The sequence below is a fragment of the Furipterus horrens genome, unplaced genomic scaffold (assembly GCF_987537825.1).
Source record: "Furipterus horrens unplaced genomic scaffold, mFurHor1.1.pri manual_scaffold_17, whole genome shotgun sequence".
Lineage (NCBI taxonomy): Eukaryota > Metazoa > Chordata > Mammalia > Chiroptera > Furipteridae > Furipterus > Furipterus horrens.
This window is the reverse complement of record NW_028327187.1, coordinates 23,626,519-23,645,846: the sequence shown is the minus strand read 5'-3', so window position 1 is coordinate 23,645,846 and position 19,328 is coordinate 23,626,519. Positions and strand designations below refer to the sequence as shown.

The 19,328-nt window shown below is 38.9% G+C and overlaps 1 pseudogene; it reads left to right on the top strand.

Annotated features, from left to right (window-relative positions):
* Positions 1 to 1,091: 1,091 nt before the first annotated feature.
* LOC149990693 (glycylpeptide N-tetradecanoyltransferase 1 pseudogene) lies at positions 1,092 to 18,237 on the top strand (annotated as a pseudogene).
* Positions 18,238 to 19,328: the final 1,091 nt, after the last annotated feature.

The window sequence follows — 19,328 nt, the reverse complement described above, 5'->3', positions numbered from 1 at the left end:
CACAAACTCCATCCAAATGCTCTCACTCAAAGGATCCGACTAGTTGAGAGAGAGACTAAAGGTTTGTTGCTTCGCAGTTCCTCCCCTCAGGATTCCAATTTATGCAACCCTGAATGGGGATTACTTGGAAGGAAAAAGATCTAATCACTACTTGGCCCTTGCCCTGAAAAGTCTTTCATTAAATCCAAAAACATTAACAGGGACCATTTTTTCACTAAGGAGAGTTATTCATTACCTCAACCTCCTCCTCTCTGCTCTCCCCTCCCACTCCCCACAAGAATAATGAAGATATGTCCATGAGCATGAGAACAGGAAAAACTGGCAATAATGTAACCACTTTATAGATGTTCTGCCAGCTAAAAACTTGAAGTCCCTGCCCCAACACTGAACAACTACACAATCTATGGCAAGTCAGCCTCTGAGCCTCAATTCCCTTTTCTATATAATGGAGACAATAAATCTTACCATGGATGAAAAAGCATTTTGAAAAATACAAAGCACAGGGCAAGTTATTATTATGCAACTTGTGTCAAGTTAGGGGTCTAAAACTACCCTCTAATGTCCTTCAGAATATTCTGTGTTTTTTCTCACATCCTGATCCAGGCAAAAGACAGGAACAAATTCAATTGGTCATATAAATAGGCAGGGAAACAGCTGCCCAAAGTTTCTTTGAGGAAGAAAAGTATAAGCAAAAAAGGGACAGGTGATGCTAAGCCCAGGACAGGGTTCCTTACTCATTCAGTTTTGGAAAACTGAACTTTTCTGCTTACTCCTTAAGCCCACTCCTGAAGCTTAGCTAATCTATTCTTATTTCCTCTACCTTACTTGGCTTAAAAATTCATCCCTTTTTGCCTAAAATCACCTTATATATTTTTGTCCACTTGTTTATTGTATATCACCCCTACTATGAATGTAAGCTGCATGAGAACAGTTTTGTTTTTTTTTTTGTGTGTGTGTGGGGGGGGGCTGTTGCTACTAAATTCATTGCTATATCCCCAGGACTATGTACATTTCTATCACATAGTAGGCACTCAATAAATCTCTAAATGAATGGATGAATGAATAAATAAAGGAACTGCTGGACATCGGCAATGGCTTCGTGGCTGGGCTTCCATCCTTCAGCCTCTACAATCATGTATGCATCTCTGTATCAGGCTTTACGTGGGTGGCGGGAAGAGAAAAAGGATGTAGACTCTGAGGAGGTGGTGAAGGAGCATGAGCTCCACCCTCAGGAGTGGAAGAGTAATAGTGAGAGGGCTTCAAGTTGTCTAGAAGTGTATGCAAATGTCTGGAAAGTGTATTCAAACTATAAACACAGGTAAACTTTCCCAGAGTGTGTTCTATGGAAAATTAATCTCACAAATGCTTCTCAGCAAAAAGGTTCCATGACCAAGTGAGTCTGAGAAACATTGCAGAATTAATTTGCACTCAGTGCGCCCACAGATTCACAACGCGTGTTAGCATGTTAAAGCCTCTCAAATGTCAGAGAGTAAAAACGAAAAAAAATATGCTTGATTATTGCACCCTGTTATCACATAATATTTGCAGAAAATATTTTTTTAAATACTGGTCTAGGAAATAACCATGGTAAGAAAAGTATTAGATTTAAAGAAGCCTTAACTTACTTCCCCAGATTTGGATTAAAAAAAAAAAAAATTCTGTCTGTAAGTACTTATTTATCACCAGTAAAAGCCTTAAACCAAAATGGAGCTCTAAAGGGAAAGGAACCTGAGTGTCTAATAGGAGCTACCAAAATTAGGGTAGTGTCAAGGTCTGGAGAGATTGGCCTAGACAGAGAAACTCAAGTAAAAAAATCAGCTAGTGAGATCTATGAAAGGGAAAAAGCAAGCTTCTTAAGAATCACACTCTCAATAACTATAATCAGTCTTTCTTTCCCCACACTCCTCAGAAATTGCACTCACCAATGGACTCCCTATTGCAAAGCCCAACGGGCACTTCTCTGTCATTATCTCTCAGATGTATCTGACACAGCTGACCCTCCCTCATTCTTGAAACTTTCTGTTCATTTGGCTTCTACAATACCATAGCCCCCTCAGTCTCCTCATACCTGTCAATCCTTTAGCAGTGGTGTACATTGAGGCTCTGTCCTAGGCTTTCTTCTAACTTGATGCAAAACCCTGAGCATTCTCATCTACTCCCATGTCTTCAAATACCATCTATAGGTTGAAAATTCCCCAGATCCGTATTTCCAGTGTGGTCTGTCCTCTTGGTTTTCAGACACCTTAATATCCAACATCCTACTCAATATTTAAACTTGAACTTTAGTCAACATGCCCAAATATGAGTTAATCCTGTTTCCATGATCTCAGACAATAGCATCAACAATCTAGCTGCCCAAGTGAAAATTCTGGAAGTCTTCCTCAACTCCTTCTCTCTCCCTCTCCACATTCAATCATCAAGACTTGTCAGTTATTTTTCCTAAATATTTCTGAAATCCAACCACTGCTCTTTATCCCCATTGCTATAGGTATTCTTACTTCAGGCCCCATGTTCTGACCAGTTCCTTACAGAACTCAGAGCCTCTGATCTTGCCACGCCCCCAATATATTTGGTCACATTGCAATAAGGATGCAATCAATTTTTTTCAATACATTAGCCCTTTTCTATATCTCGGTTCACTTATCGCAGCCTCACTGTATCACGGGATTTTTAAAAATACTGTATTTAACTATTTATCACAGATTTTTCTCTATATCGCAGGATTTTGCAGTACTGTATATGTATTTATATGCGTAGTATTTATGATTTTAATGATTTTTGCCTAAAAATTTTCAAAAAATATACAAAAATATAATAAGTGATTCTAACATTAAAAGAATATTAAATCAAAATAAAATACTGCACACTGTTTACAGTATGTGGGTTTTTTTTTACAGACGAACACATACATTATGCTGAAAACGAGATGTACACTCGAGCTCCTTTGCCTACATGAGATTGTACACAGCACATGATTGGCTGATTGATGGAAGGTGACCAACCAGAGCATTGTCTTGTGTATCCCGGGCGCTGATTGGCTCACTAACTGTAGCATCAGTCTGTCTGCTATCCCACACTGTGAGCATGCATTCAGCATCTCGCCTTGCCCATTTCACTCCTACCTCCAATCGCTGTGCGTAGTTTTGCTCTGTGGTGTTGTGTTTTGTGAAATTTTCCTTAAAGACTGAATTTATTGCAAGCCCTACAATGCCACCCAAACATTCTGCATCTTCTGAAGATTCTGGCAGTGAACCCAAGCGCCAGAGGAAGATGCTTACCATAAAAGAGAAGGTGGAACTTCTTGACATGTTGAAGGAAGGGAGAAGCTATGCGCCTGTTGGTTGGCTGCCATTACATTTCATATAACAGTGGTTTGGATCTGATGAACTACTTCAGTTTTACTTTGTCCTGGAAGCATTTTCTCTGCCCTTCTATTCTGAATGACAGCTTTGCTAGATAGAGTAATCGTGGTTGTAGGTTTTTGCTTTTCATTACTTTGAATATTTCCTGCCAGTCCCTTCTTGCCTGCAGAGTTTCTTTTGAGAAATCAGCTGATGGTCTTATTGGGACCCCTTTGTATGTAGTTCTCTTCTTCTTTCTTGCTGCTTTTAAGATTCTCTCTTTATGCTTAATTTTCGACATTTTGATTATAATGTGTCTTGGTGTGGTTCTCCCTGCGTCCAGTTTTTCTGGAACTCTCTGTGCTTCCTGGACCTATAAGTCTATTTCTTTCCCCAAGTTAGGGAAGTTCTGCTTCATTATTTTTTCACATAATTTTTCAATTTCTGGTTCTTCTTCACCTTCTGGTAATCCTATGATTAGGATGTTGGCCCACTTATAGCTGTCCCATAAGTTTCTGAGCCTCTCCTCATTTTCCTCATTTTTCATTTTCTCTTTCTGCACTGGTTGACTGTTTGTTCCTTCCTTATGTTCCAATTTGTTGATTTTATCCCTGGGTTTCTTTCCCTCACCACTAGTTTTATATGTGTTTTCATTCATTTCAGCAGGGATAGCCTTCATTCCTTCCCTATCTTGTTCAAGATCTGCTGTTAGGTATGTAAGCATTCATATAGCCAAAGCTCTGAACTGTGCCTCAGAAAGATTTCCCATCTGCTGAACAGTTAGATTAGATATTTGCTGTCTGGTCAGCTGCATCACTGGGATCTCTATCATGATCTGTGCCATCCTGACAGTTTTGTGTTTACCTTTCCTTCCTGGGCAGGGCTGTCACACCTCCTACACTATAGGGGGTGGAGCCCAGTGCACTCATCACAACCGGGCGACCCTTCTCACCACACTGTGACTTTTTGCAAGGGGGCGGGGGTCCAAGATGGATCCCTGCCATTCACTCTCCGCTGAGAGACCGGGAGCCTCCTTCTCTGTCCACATGCTCTCTGGCCCTCACAGTCCGAGACAATGGGGGTCAGCATTCCCCAGCATTAGAATCACAAGCTAATGGGTTTGGTCTGCAGCCAGGAATGCTCCCCAGGCGCTTCTTGCCTCCCCTTAAATACAGCTGTCTGTGCTTACCGCAATCCTGTTGCCATCACCGCAGCTGCCGCCACCAACACAGCTTGACCTCTCCGCCCTGGCTTCGCCCCTCCTATGCATCCGGATGAGCACAACTTCTTTACAACTTCATATGTTGGACTTTCATGTAGCTTTATTTTCTGGAACTTCTGGTTATTTTGGTTTTCTGGTAGTTGTATTTCTTCTTAGTTGTAGGGGGAGATGGAGTGTGTCAGTCTAGGCCTCCATCTTGGCCGAAAGTTCCCAAGGGTTATTTTGAATATTCTGTTAATATATACTGTGTACAAATAGTGCTCTATAGATGTTTTCTTTAGTAGTAATATTATTTCTTTGACATTTTATCTTGCCACTACTTCCCCCTTCTCTCTATCCTCTAGTGACATCATATGTCTTTTAGTTTCTACAGCACAACACAGTCTATATTTTTTAAGTGTACAATTCAATCGCTTCTGGTAAATTCACAGGATTGTGTACCCATCACCACACTGCATTTTAGAATATTTTTATAACACCAAAAAGAAGTTCCACACCCTTTAGCCATCACCCCCCAAACCTCTCCGTCTCTGCCCCAGCCCTAGGTAATCACTAGTCAATTTTGTTTCCATGGATTTACCTATTCTGAACATTTCATTTAAGTGGACTCATACAATATGTAGACTTTAATGACTTACTTTTTTTTGACTTAGCATAATGTCTTCAAGGTTTCTCCATGTGATACCATGTATCAGTACTTCATTCCTTGTTATGGACATATCATGTTCTCTTTCATTGCCTGACTTTTGTACATAGTATCTCCTCCATCTATTAACACATAGCTCCTCCTCAACTCCTACTCACATGGTTAACTCCCACTCTAACTTCAACTTTCTAGTTTAGATGGAATGACAAGATTTCTTCCTGGAAGCTTTTGATGACAGTCCTCTCTCACCTCCCTTTTCTTTCCAGTCTAGATTAGTTAAACTTCCTAGGTGCCCCTCCAACATCCTGTACTTCTCCTATTGCTTGTCTTTTTGTTTGTCTTTCTTCTAGACTGTCTGCTGAACAACGACTGGGGCCATGTGTGTATACTGCTCACACCCAGCACATGTTAAAGTATGTGGCACACAGTCGTCGTCGTCGGCAGCCGTCCGTCTCGAGAGACGATGGTGTAGCTTCTTAAGAGTCTATCTGCACCGCCGAGAATGGCTGTGCAGTCCAACTCGGGAGTGACACGGTATCTGTCTCCTCCCGTGTTGAATCGACATCTTGCGATGACGCTGGAGTGTCCTCTCCAGTGAAGCTGAAGCTACAGAGCCTGGGCAGGGTGATATGGAGGGTCTGCTGTTGCCCATGCAGCAGACCCCCCCTCTCTTCGCAGCTGAAGGGTCCAAGGGAAAGACGGAGTCAATACAGCTTGGCTTCAGGTGCGCCGCAGGAGTTGCCGGTGTTGACTACAACGTCAAACCGCCTTAGGGACTCCGGCTCCGGATTTTCTGTCGGGGTTTACTCCCTTAGCCTTTCCCCTGAAGAGGTATGCCGCAAGGCAGCGGAGGTTTTTTGGAGTCAGAGTTTTCCTTCTCTGATGTGCCCTGACTGGAAGATCGAACCAGCGACAGCTCGCAGGCCGACGCCCAATCCACTGAGCCAAACCAGCCAGGGCTGTGGCACACAGTATGCACTCAATAACTTGGTAGAATTAATGAGAAAACACGAGGGTCTGGCCCAGAACAGAAGAATGGAGGCTTAATTGGTAGCAGACCAATGGGAAGTTTTCTCCTCTGCTACAAGACTAACCTTTCTAAAACATTCCTTTCTTGAAGTCTAATGTTCTCAAGCAAGATGCTAGGCCACAGTCCTTTCCCTACAAAATGAAGCATTCACCTGAATAATACTTACAATCCCTTCCAGCTCTGACACTGATTGCTTACAAGTATATATTTATTTTGTCCTAAAATTACAGAGAACCAAATGGATACAAAATGCACTAAAAATATATTTTTCTTAATTTAACACCAAATGGCATTGTACAAAATAGTACTCTTCTTTCATTAAAACATTAGAATATGACATTTACTGGGGTAAAAAAATTAACATAATGGTTTTACATTAGAATGGTTAAGGAATATGGACTCCATCAGCTAGAAGCTTCTGAATCCTCTTTTAATCAATTTTATTTTGACAGTCGACTGAAATATTAGCAGTAAATGCTTATGCATTCATCAGCATTTAAAAACCTGAATTATTTTTTCTACACTGGCCTGGATTGTTTAAGATGGAATGGGGTGTAGGCGATACTACTCTCTATTGGAGAAGCACTTCTCAACTTCATCAACCAGGCCCCAACTATTCACTGCAGCTCCTCCTGGGTCTGGATTGCTTTCAGTTAGAGCAACCGGAACCAGAAGTGGGCAAAAGAAACAATAACAACAACAAAAATTTAGAATCACAGCACATTCTATATACAGTGGTACCTCAGTACTCATCATTAATTCGTCCCAGAACTCGTGAAGAGTGCCAAAACCAACAAGCACTGAACAATGAAGCATCTTCTTTTGCAGGGCAGCGGCGTGACTCATACAAGTTCTAGCAAGTGCAACGAGTTTCGAGCAAGCACCAAGTGCTGAAACATTTTTTTCTCGTCAAAATGCGATGAGTACAGGGTTTGACGAGTTCTTCTGAAGCCAATGAATACTGAGGTATGACTGTATATGACTCTAAGGCTTAAATAATAATAACTCTTATTTATTAAACACTGTATTTACCCTTTATATATGTCATCTCACATAATGTTATAATAATCTATGGGATAAGTATTATTATTATTTTGTTATTATTATTCTCATTTTACAAATGAAAAAACTGAGCCACAGAAAGGTTGGACAACCACTCAAAGTCATACATCTAGTAAATGGCCGAGCCAGGATTTAAAACTAGGCCTTTCTGAATGCATAGACATGGCTTATGATGGTACAGGACATATGCCTCCCATTATTAAATGATTACTTATTTAAGTATCTTTTTCTCCCACTGTATTATGAACTCCCTCTTGGTTTGTACCACTAGCACCTAACATAATGCTTGGCACATTGGTTCATTTATTCCTTCAAAACAGATATATTCAGTGTATACTATGTGCTAAATACTGGTTATTGGCACTTGGGCATACAATAGTGAACAAGGTAGTAAGATCTTTGCCCTAGTGGAGTTTACTTACATTCAGGTGGAGACAGTCAAGTAAACAAAGAAGTTTTTCTGTGAAGAAAATGGGATTAAGTGTAGCTTGAGATGGGGGTGGGCAGTGTTTTGTGAGGCTAAAGTTGTCAGGGAAGGCCTCTCTAAGTAAGTGAGAATGGCTTGAGCTGAGACCTAAAGGACAAAGAGCCAGCCATGAGAAGAGCCAGAGGAAGTATGTTCCAGGCTGAGGGACCCGAAGGTACAAGGCAAGGAGGTACAATAGAAAGTGTTTGGCATGTTGAAGGATAGAAACGAGGGCTAGTATGTGTGGGGCACCGGGAACAAAAGCATAAGTGGTAGATGTCAGATCTTTATAGGGATTTGTAGGCATTGAGCACCTCGTAATGTACCTACACTTAAGATTGTGACTGCTGTCCTCTACTGATTCATAACAATAGCCACAGTGGAAGAAACAGGTTTTTGAAGGGGGGTATTCAGAGGCAGGACCCCTGGGCACGGGCCTTCCCTGCACCTGCATTCTCTTTTCGTTGAGAATACCTTCCTTTGTAGCATACTCCAATTTTACCCTTCTTCTCCTCCTCCTCCTCCTTCTCCCTACCCTTCTTCCTCCTCCTTCTTCTACTCCTCCACACACATCTCTAAAACTATTTAAATATACAAGCCATCTTTTTCAACTTCTCCTGGGACCATGAGACAGCCAATTTGTGCCTAGAGCCTCTAATATAAAAAACCTTGAGTCAGATAAGAGGAGGAATTGGTTATAACAGGGGTAGCAGCCACATCCCAGCTTGAGCTCAAAGCTCAAAATCTTCTTCTGCCTGACCCCTGAAATGAGTCAGGCAGTTTTAACAGGGTTAAAATAGCAATCTGGTGAGCTGAACTTCCTAACAACTACGGAGAGCAGGAAGAAAAGCAAGACTCCGAAAAAGTAAATACCGGGGCGCAAGAATGACAAGCACAGCCTCTGCACCAACAGCAGACAGGCTGGGTGGAGGGGTCCTGGCATAAAATATGCACAAGTTTCAGAGCACAACAGAATACCTTTTCCTCTCCTGGAAGATTGGTCCAACACTTCTTACTCCCTACTGCCCCACCGTGGAGAAGCACTTTTGGGAAGATGTTGATGTGCAGGGTTTATTGTGAGAAAAACAAAAAACATTCATTGCCATATTCTTATTTCTGACTGTGGGCTCCAAGCAGTCCCCATTTTCCACTTCCTCCAACATCTATCTGGCTCAGAAAGAGGGGCTTTTGACACACATACAACGGGATTGTCTTTATCTCTCTCACTATTACAATTTGAGGCCAATAAACATTGAACTTAACATTTTAGAAAAAAATCAAAAATTTGCACAGGAAAATAAGGGGAAGGAAATAATAAAGACAAAAACAAAAATACATTAGAGGATACAAAAACAGTGAAATCAATAAATAAATTCAAGAGCTGGTTGCTTGAAAGTGCTAATAAAGTAGATAAACCTCTGGCAAACTATATAAGGAAAACACACATAAAATTAGAAATGAGAAAGGGGATATGACAACCAATATAAACAATATTTTTAATTGTAAGGAAATGCTATGCACAATTGTATGCTAATAAAAATTTAAAATCTAATGCAACTGAACTAACAAGCAAAATAGACTCATAGATAGAGAGCAGATGACAGCTATGGGGAAGCTTAGGGGGTGGAGGGATGGAGCAAAAGGAAAAAGGACTCATGGGCCTGGACAATAGTGTGGTGATTGTGGGGGCAGGGGGTATAAGGGGGATAAATGGTAATAGAAAAATACAATAAAAATAAATACATAGAAAAGGAAAACTAAATAAAACGTAATGCAATGAATGTTTTTTTTCTACAAAATATTAAAATTTGTACTACAATAAGTGCAAAATCTGAATAAATTAGTAACTGAGAAATAAATTGAGAAACTGTCACACAAGGTCCCTAAACCTAATGAAAAGTAGATTCCAAAGTTCAGTTAAGTGTATTCTAACAGAAAATGTTAGAATACACTTAATTCATTCCATGAGATAAATATGGTCCTGATCCCACACCTGATAAAGGTAAAATAAAACATGAAAATCAAAGACCAATATAAAATCTGAACATAAGTATGAAACCTTGAGCTAAAACACTAGCAAACATAGCTTAGCAAAGCTTAACAGAAGCAAAACATCACAATCACAAAGGATTGATTCTAGGAAGGCAACAATGGTTCAAATCAGTGAATCCCAACATTTTCTATAGTATGCATAGAAAGTGAAAATATTTGAATGAGCCACTGGGAGACACAAATAAGTCTGTTTCTAGCTGGAGGAAAGGAGAAGGGGTTTCTGGCTGTTCTAAGCTCAGTGGCCACCCTGAGAACTGAGGGGATATATTTCTTGGTACATCTATAACCAGGGGTACTATTCACAGTGTTTGTCAAGTGGTAAGGCACAGGAATAGACCAATCAGAATGTATAATTGATGTTGGAGCAGTAGTATTAGATCAGGATCCCAGCTGCTCCATGCTGTGCCAGGTGTTAAACCCTTCAGTTGATGAATTCTCCAGAGGTCTGGGGATGGACATCCCAGAGAATAGCTGGGTCATTGAGAGAGCACTCAGGGTCCTAATGGCAACTATTTCAGTGTTTTAAATTGTCTAACTGATTTAGTGTGTACCAGCTGAATGTCAGCTCTGTCTGCAACCCAGACCCAATCTGTCAGGTGCATCAATTGAGATGCTCTGGGTTCAACTGCACTCTAAGTGTGTTTTAGGATTTATCACGATGTATTATAATGGTTAGTATCTTCTCCTTCTGACTAGTCTGTGATGCTATTCATCTTTGTCTCTCCAGCATCCTTGCACAGTATCTGACTCATAGTAGAAGCTTAATAAATATTTTGCCAGATGGATCAAAAGAGCAAAATCATAACGTTTAATGCACATTCTTTAAAATTTGAAATGGAAGAATAAATATGTTAAGAATATATACAGAAATGATAAGAATAACATGATAAAGAACATCTTTTTAAACATGAGGCAAAATAATACTGAAGAATATTAAAAGTATTTCCTTTTTAGTTTTTAGTTTTTAAATTTTATTTATTTATTTTTAGAGAGAGAAGTCAGGGAGAGAGGGAGAGAAACATCAATGTATGGTTGCCTCTCGCACGCCCCCAACCGGTGGACCTGGCCCGCAACCCAGGCATGTGCCCTGACTGGGAGTCGAACCAGTGACCCTTTGGTTTACAGGCTAGTGCTCGATCTACTAAGCCACATCAGCCAGGGCAAAAGTATTCCCTTTTAAAAAAATAGGCAAAAAAAAAAAAAAAAAAAAAAAAGATATCTTCTATCATTTCATTTTTAAAATTATCTCCATTTATTTTTCTTTGTTCTGTAATTTTGTATTACTTGAGCTATTGATTAATCAAAAAAGTAAATTACATGTTTTGGGTTATTTCTAACAAATAGTCAAATTAAACTTTTGACAAAACATTAGTTTGAAGATTTTGTTACAGAAGCATATACTAATTCTAAAACTCCCAGAGAAGATGCAAACTATAGTGTTTAATTGGTTGGATTTAATTATCTGGTTTACAAAAATGCTCATTTTAAGAAAAGCAATGCAACAGATGAAGAGAAAAACTAAATGAGGGTCTGACAAGCTTTTTTAGTATTTATCCCAGTTCATAAGGTAGCAGAAATTCTTTACACCAAAGGAATTCAGATTTAGGATAGAAAAGTTGAGATCAAGAGAAGCTCTATTACAATTGAGTTGTGGAAAAACATGAACTCATTAACCAAGAACTTGAAAGGTATTTTAGAGAAGACAGAGATAGAGATATCTTGTCTCAGTGGAAAGGAAGATTTGAAGATTCTTAAAAAGGGGCTTAGAGTAGAAATTATGAAAAAATGTGCAGATCTAATTAGTGAAAAGAAAATACAAAACCTTTTGAAGGAGCAAAAAGTAAAATTTGAACATAAGTTATTAGAAAAAATCAGAGAGATAGCAGTGTCCCCCCAGTGGGAAAGAGCTACATGAAGAAGAGTTGAGACATCTGTTCAACAAGATCTGGTCAGAGAACATCTCCATTCTGTTGCCTCCCATCTGCTGAGGGTACTAATATCAATATTGAGCTAGAGAACATTCTCCTGGAGCATCTTAAACAGCATCTCAATTTTGTGAACAAAACTAGGTATCATGATACAAAGAAAACATTTTCTATCATTTTGTTTCAAATATTGTTTTAGAACTTCTGATCAATTCAATGAGATATGAAAAAGAAATAAAGTAATTATGATAGAAAATATAAAGAATTCAAAAATAAACATGCCAAAAGAGGTATATTACCAATATAAACTACAAAATTGTTAGAGTGTATAACAAAAATCCCTCCTTATCCATATATTTGTTTTCCATATGAACGCTGATACAATTGCATTCTTGTCTAATATTGTTGTCATGTTATGGCTGTAGGAAAAGGCTATCTCCTGTGGGCAAAGCATGGATGGAGTCTTGAAAATAGTGGTTATTTTAGATAATCAATCATCTGATCAAAGAGACAAGAATGTGACTAAGAAAGCAGGTCTTAGAAATGCAAGGAAATGAATTGCTTGTCTTTCTCTAAGTCTAGCACTCTTGGGTTCAGACATCAGAGGGTTCATGGCTGGTGGATTGTTAAGATGGTACCCACCTTGTGGAAATAGATGAGAACCAGGAGTAAGATAAGGCTCTGAAAAGCAAGTCTTATGCTATATTGTAAAGTACAATGATCTGGTTTCATATTACTCTTTGTGTTTATTTATCTGCTGTTATTCCCAGTCTTTAGAACAATCTTGTTAAATGTTTCATCCTGACTTCAAATATGCTAGAAGGTACTCAGGAAAGATTAACATGTCTACATTTAGACCGAAGTACTGATGGGAGAGCAGGACCTCTTTTTTCACAGGCAAGCATAAATGGGATTGTCAGTAATTATTAATAATTGAGTGCTTGAGATAGGCACTGCTTTACACACGTTATCTCATTTCAACCCTCTCAATAAACTAATGAGGTAGACAATTTTCTTAATCCCAATTGACAGGTGAGAAAACTGAAGCTCAGAGACTCGTAAGGAATTATACAACAAGGGAAATAGCAGAGGTCGAATAGAAACAGCTCTGCCCAAGCTCAAGCTCCGTACTCTCGTTAACTTACTATTCCCAGCGACCATTAAGGAAAGACAATTGTCAAGGACAAGAGTTAAGGATCTAGGCTTAACTTAATTAACAAAGGTCAAAGTTTTTCTTTTGGAAGATACAAGAGATGAACTGAATAAATGAAATACATGCCATGTTCATAGATGGAAACCCTAAATATTATAAGAATACACATCCTCCTGGAATAAATTTGTTATTATTTAGCACTACATTCCAGAGTAAAAGTAACACTAGAGATGCAGAGAATCTAAATTGCTTATGAAAGGGAAATTTGGGGTAATTTCTATTAATATATTTTACTTGACACCCTTAAGAGAGAAAGCTCAAAGTACACTAGGAGAGTCTTCTCCACACCCTGTCCAAAATATAAAGAGGTTTTTTTTCAGTATTTTATTTTTTTTATTTTTGTATTGAACTTATTGAGGTGACATTGGTTAATAAAATTATATAGGTTTAAGGTGTACAGTTCTATAATACATCATCTGTATACTGTATTGTGTGTTCAATACCCCAAGTCAAGTCTCCTTCCACCAGCATTTAGCCCCTTTATACTCTCTTCTACCCCCCCAACCCCCCATAACTTCTGGTCATCACCATGCTGCTGTCTGTGTTTATAAGTTCTTTTCTTTCCTTGATACCTTCACCTTTTTCACCCAGACCCCCAACCCACCTCTCCTCTGACAGCTTTCAATCTTCTCTCTGTATCTATGAGTTTGTTATAGCTCTAATTTCTCTTTTGGTAACTTTATGCCAGCACTCATCAGAACACAAGAAGACCCTTATACCTGGCTCTTTTATGGTCCTTACCCACATTTCAGCTCCTTTCTCTCTAAGAGACTGGGAATCAAACCTGCAACATTTTGTTGTATGGGACAACACTCTAACCAACTGAACAACCCAGCCAACCACAATGTTAGTAATTATTAAAGCTTAATAAATTCAGTGTCCTCTGTCATAACCCCACAATTATTTCTTTCATGTTTTTCTACACTTATCTAATTACTTATCCTTTTGTCACAGGCAAGTTTACTACTGATTCCCTCCACTCTTTCATTATTCTTTGACTTTTCTTATTGCTTCTTCAAATATTCCCTCCCTGCAAAATGCCCTTTTACAAGCTGCTATTAAATTGCCAGGGTGTCAAGGCTCAGTACTCTTCTCAATCCCAAGATCCAAGAATTCTTTCTCTTCCAGTGAATCCAGCCCTATAAATGAAAAATAGTCAAATCCAGGACACAGGGCTTATCCTGTAGAGATTCTCAGATGTAAAATAACAGCTGTTCTACTGCAACTGTTGTTTTTGAGAAATCCAAACTGCTCAGTTTAGACCCATGCCAAAAGGAATTTTTTCAGACAACTGAGTATGCCATAATTAATTTCCAGGCTGAGTCTAACTTCATCAGTGACCTGGAGATTTCTACAAATCTTCCTTTACCTTACTTTATACTTCTTTGCCATATTTTCCCAACCTATCCATGTCCTCATGCCAGTTACCATTATATACAGATACCATCTGTTCTTCAAGTTTTTCTATCATGGCTTTTAATATTTGCCTTTGCATTTTTTCCCTTGTTTTCAACTCCCCCAAGTCCCTAGGCAGAGAGAAATAGCCAATCAATGCTTGGGCTCTGGTGGTTACCAGAAAGCCCTGAGGAACTGGGATTGACTTTCAAAGGTAATAAAAGCCCATGAGAAAAAGGGTTGGTACCTTGGTTGGTTGTGCGGTCCATGGCAATCTTTCCTGAAAGATGGCTAGAAGGAACCTTAAGGCACAATGGAAAACCTGAAGGACTTGGAAAAAACAGGTGTTTACAGGCAAGGCTGAATGGCAGGTATGTGGCTCAGCTCCTGTGCCCTGAAGGGCAGACTGAAAATATCCCTAAAGGTTCCTTGTGTAAGTTCCAGCAAAGCAGAACTAAAGATCATAAGTGATCATTTGCTGCTCTTGTTGTGTTTATGCAAATGAACAGGATAAATAAACAAATAAATCGCCAATCGGACTAAAGAACCAAATCAAATATCAAGAACTATTAGGGAAAACATACTAAGCAGTTCAAGTTAAACAATTTCTGTAAGCCTAATGTACTATAACATTCACAATATTGCCTGGGCCACTGAGCATGCAATCACAAAACTCATAAAGAGCCAAACAAGAAACCCATTCCTCTCAGAATAAAGATTAATGGTACAGCTGCAATCCAGGTGCAGGGGCAACGTATTTTGATGACAGTTCCATGTTCACATTACATTCTGGATATTACTCAATATCATTACAAGTCATTCCCAGATATCCTTGGCAAAACCTCAGAATTATTCCAAATAAAACAAGAAGAAAGCACACTAAATTATGGACCAGCAATGTTGTAGCATTTCTCAGTAAAATCTTCTATAGCCTGGAAGCATGTATTTCAATTGTTAGCACCAATTATTAAACATTCTGTACTTAGACTGTGAGCTCCATGAACAAGGATTTTGGTCTGTTTTATCCACTGTTGTGATCTCAAAACCTAGCATATATAGGAGACATTCAACAAATATTTCTTGAATGAATGAATGAATGAATGACTGCATCTTCAATTTCACATTGTGGGATACTGCATTCTCCTTTGCCATTAACCCCCACAGAAGTTAAAGTAAAATAATTATTATTTATTCAAAAAAATTTAATCTCAAATTTTTGACCACATTAATTGATATTAATCTATCCTCACAAAAAGTAAAACCATCATATAAACAAATCTCCAGATCAAGGAAGAATTCAATTAGATACCTATTATCACAGCTAAAATTATATTTCCCAATTGTGGCAGATCATTACTCAATGACAATGTATGAAACTTGATAAATATCTAATATAAATCCCAACATGTTTGCTAGAACAGTCAACAAAATGAGTGTAGAATTTATTTGGAAAAAAATATACAAGTCAATTATATCAAAAGAACATTTTGCAATGGAAGAAATAGAAGGTACCAACCTTACCAAAGTTGGAACACATTATAAAATAATTAAAATCTAAACAATATGGTACTGCTATAAAATAGGAAAATAAAGAGAAGTTTCCGAAAAGAAAAACAATCCAGAAATAAATCACTTTATATATAAGAATTTACTATGACATTTGAGGTAAGCACCATCAAACACAGGGAAAGAAATATTGATGTAATAGTGTTAGGGTAACTATAGCCACTTTGGAGGAAAATTTGGTTTCAATACATACTTTACATGATGCACCATAAATTTTGGGCGGATAAAATATTAAGTATTGAGAACTGAGTTAAACAAATAGGAACTAGAGGAAAGTAGGCATTTATATCTTTGGATAGTTCAGAAAAATAAATTTAAAAGGAAATAATAAACTTTTTATGACTGTACCGTTTAAATGAGTAAGCCTCTATATAATAAAAGCAAACATCTTTTTCATAACCCGTAAGGATATGTATAATCTGGATTGCTGGTTTCTCTCTGTCTTCATCTCCTTCTCTACTTACTCTGCCCCACACATGCTGGCCTCCTTGGACATTTCATGCACAATCCTTCTTCTGGGCCTTTGCACTTGATGTTTTAACCTCTGCCCAAAATGCTCTCTGTCCAGCTATACACATGCTCAAATATCCCTTACCCTTTATGCAGTAGCAACACCCCCATCCAGTACTTCCTATCATCATCACTGACCATTATTTTCCTTGAACTCCAGCATAAATCTACCATAAATTTACTTGTTTATTCATTTCTTAAGTTTTGACCCTACTAGAATTTAAGGACTGCAAAGACAGGGAAATTATTTTCTTCACTGCTGTACACCCAAGACGTGAAATCAAACCTGGCATGTAGTAGATAGAGCTCAGTAAGTATTTGATGAGTGAATAAATAAAAGGCTAAAATAAAAGGAAAACTCTATAATAGAAAAAACTGCATCAAACATGATAGCCAGAAGCTTAATGGTTATTTTATATAAAGAATTTATCAGAGATAGATGGGAACAAAAATGGCCATGAGCACTGCAGTGATTATGAGAAAGAGGTGGTTTGAGTCTGGCCAATGGCACTGGAGCAAAAGGGAAGAAAAAGAAGAAAGAGAAAGGCAATGGGATAGATTCAGCTCTGGATCACCCTGTGACGAACTCCTTGTGACCAGAGAGGATCCAGAAGCTACAGAAGGCCATTGAACTGTTTTCAGTGGGTCAAGGACCTGCCAAAAAAAATGGAGGATGCTAGAAAGGGAATCTACTAGTTCTGGGACACGCAGCCTGTCCATAAACTGGGAGAAGTGCTAAACACCTAAGGTCCTGTGGAGTGTGATAAACACAACACCGACCAGGAGCACTACACCCTGCTCCAGGGCTCCATCTGGGATGCCTTGGGCCTGGGGGACTGGGATGTGCTGAAAGGATTATACACCTTTCTGAATAAGAATCATGTGGAAGATGATGACAACATGTTCTAATTTGATTATCACCCAGAGTACCTATTATGAGCTCTCTGGCCACCTAGATTGCTCCTCCAATGGTACTGTGGGGTTCCAGTAGTTCATCAGAGCCAACCCAGCAAACGTTCACATCTATGAAACAGAGAAGATGGTGGTGGAGATCAACTTTATGTGAGTCCACAGAAGGTGCACTCCAAGAGGGTGGCTCCAGTCTTGATCATAACCTGGTAGGTTCACCTGGAAGGCTTTTGACAAGCTGTTTACACTGCTGGGGTAGTATTACAAAACCTGTTGCCACCTGCAGGTACTGGCATTGGTCCCTAAATCCATGGAAAGTGATTGAAGTTCTTCCTCCTGAACAGAAATATGACTATGCAGCTACCATGAAGCTCTACCAACTGCCTGAGTCTCCCAAGACAGCTGGACTGGAACCAATGGGGAAAAAGTACATTCTAGTAGTGTATCAGCTCCTCACCAAGCACCTGAAGCAGTTTCATCTCACTCCAGTCATGCTCCAGGAGGTGGTGGGCACTGGTTCCAGAAGAATATAATTGGCAGGAGAATATCATTGACACTTTAGTGGTGGAGAATGAAAAGTGTAAGGTGACAGACTGCCTGAGCTTTTAAAAGTTTCCCTCCACCATCATGAACCATCCAACCCATAATAGTCTAAAGGTTGCTTATTCTTTCTACAATGTTCACAACCAGACCCCTCTTCAAGACCTTATGAGCAATGCCCTTTTTCTCTTCAAAATTAAAAGGTTTGGCATGTTCAATGCACTGGATCTCATGGAGAAAAAACCTTCCTGGAGACACTCAAGTTTGGCATAGGGAATGACAACCTGCAGTACATATTATCTTCACAATTGGAAGTGCCCTAGCATGGGGGTAGAGAAGGTTGGGCTGGTGTTACAATAACCAGCTGTCAGTGAGGTTCTGGATAAAGCCACTGAGAATTCAAACCAGGAAATGGAACCCATCATTTGTTGGTCCAATTTTCACAAATGTGAGAATCCCTGACAAAGGAGACAGAGCAACCTGGCTTTACTAAACTGCCACTGAACTTGACAATTGTATTGCAGTGGTGTAGGCTGTGTGATATCACCTCTGGCCCTGTCTCTGTTCTCTCTGTTTTCCAGTTAATCACAACCTTATGCAGCTGTGATCAAGGGAATGTTACTGCTGAAAACTAGCTTGTGATTGACATATTATGGAATTAATGGGTGAATAATAAAAGTGAATACACACACACACACACACACACACATGTCCAAAAAAAGTCCAGCCATTGTTAATATAACGAGAACAGTTTGCATGACATCGATGTAACCTGTCATTAGTTGTCAAGGAGAGTGGGCTGAAATGCACATGTGTGAACAATGACAACTTCACTGTACTAGTCAGTGGGGGTGGTAGATGCTGGTGAGTGAGCATGTGTACTGTGTGGCCATTGCATTCAGAATAACTGAGTATATATAGAGAGAAAGTTTTCCTGTTTCCTTCTAAAAGTTTTACAGTATTTTAAAATCCTCACCCAAAAATACGTTTTTTATTGATTTTTAGAGAGAGAGCAACCTAAGAATCAAACCCACAACCTAGATAATATGCCTTGACCGGGAATCAAACCCACAACCTTTTGGTGTACAGGAAGATGTTTCATCAACTGAGCCATCTAGCCAGTGTTAGAAGTTGTAGAGTTTCAAGTATTATGACACTTATGTCATTTGAGTTCATTTCTGTAAGTGATGTAGGATAGGGGTCCAATTTTAATTTTTTTTTTGCATGTGATTATCCGGTTTTACCAATACCATTTTTTGAAGACACTATCCTTTCCCTGTTGAGTATTCTTGGCTCCCTTGACAAATATTAGTTAACTATATGTGAAAGAGTTTATTTGGGGGTTCTCAACTTTGTTCCATTGATGTATATGTCTGTTTTTATTCTAGTACTATAATGTTTTAATTATTATAGTTTTGTAAGATAGTTTGAAATCAGGAAGTTTGATACCT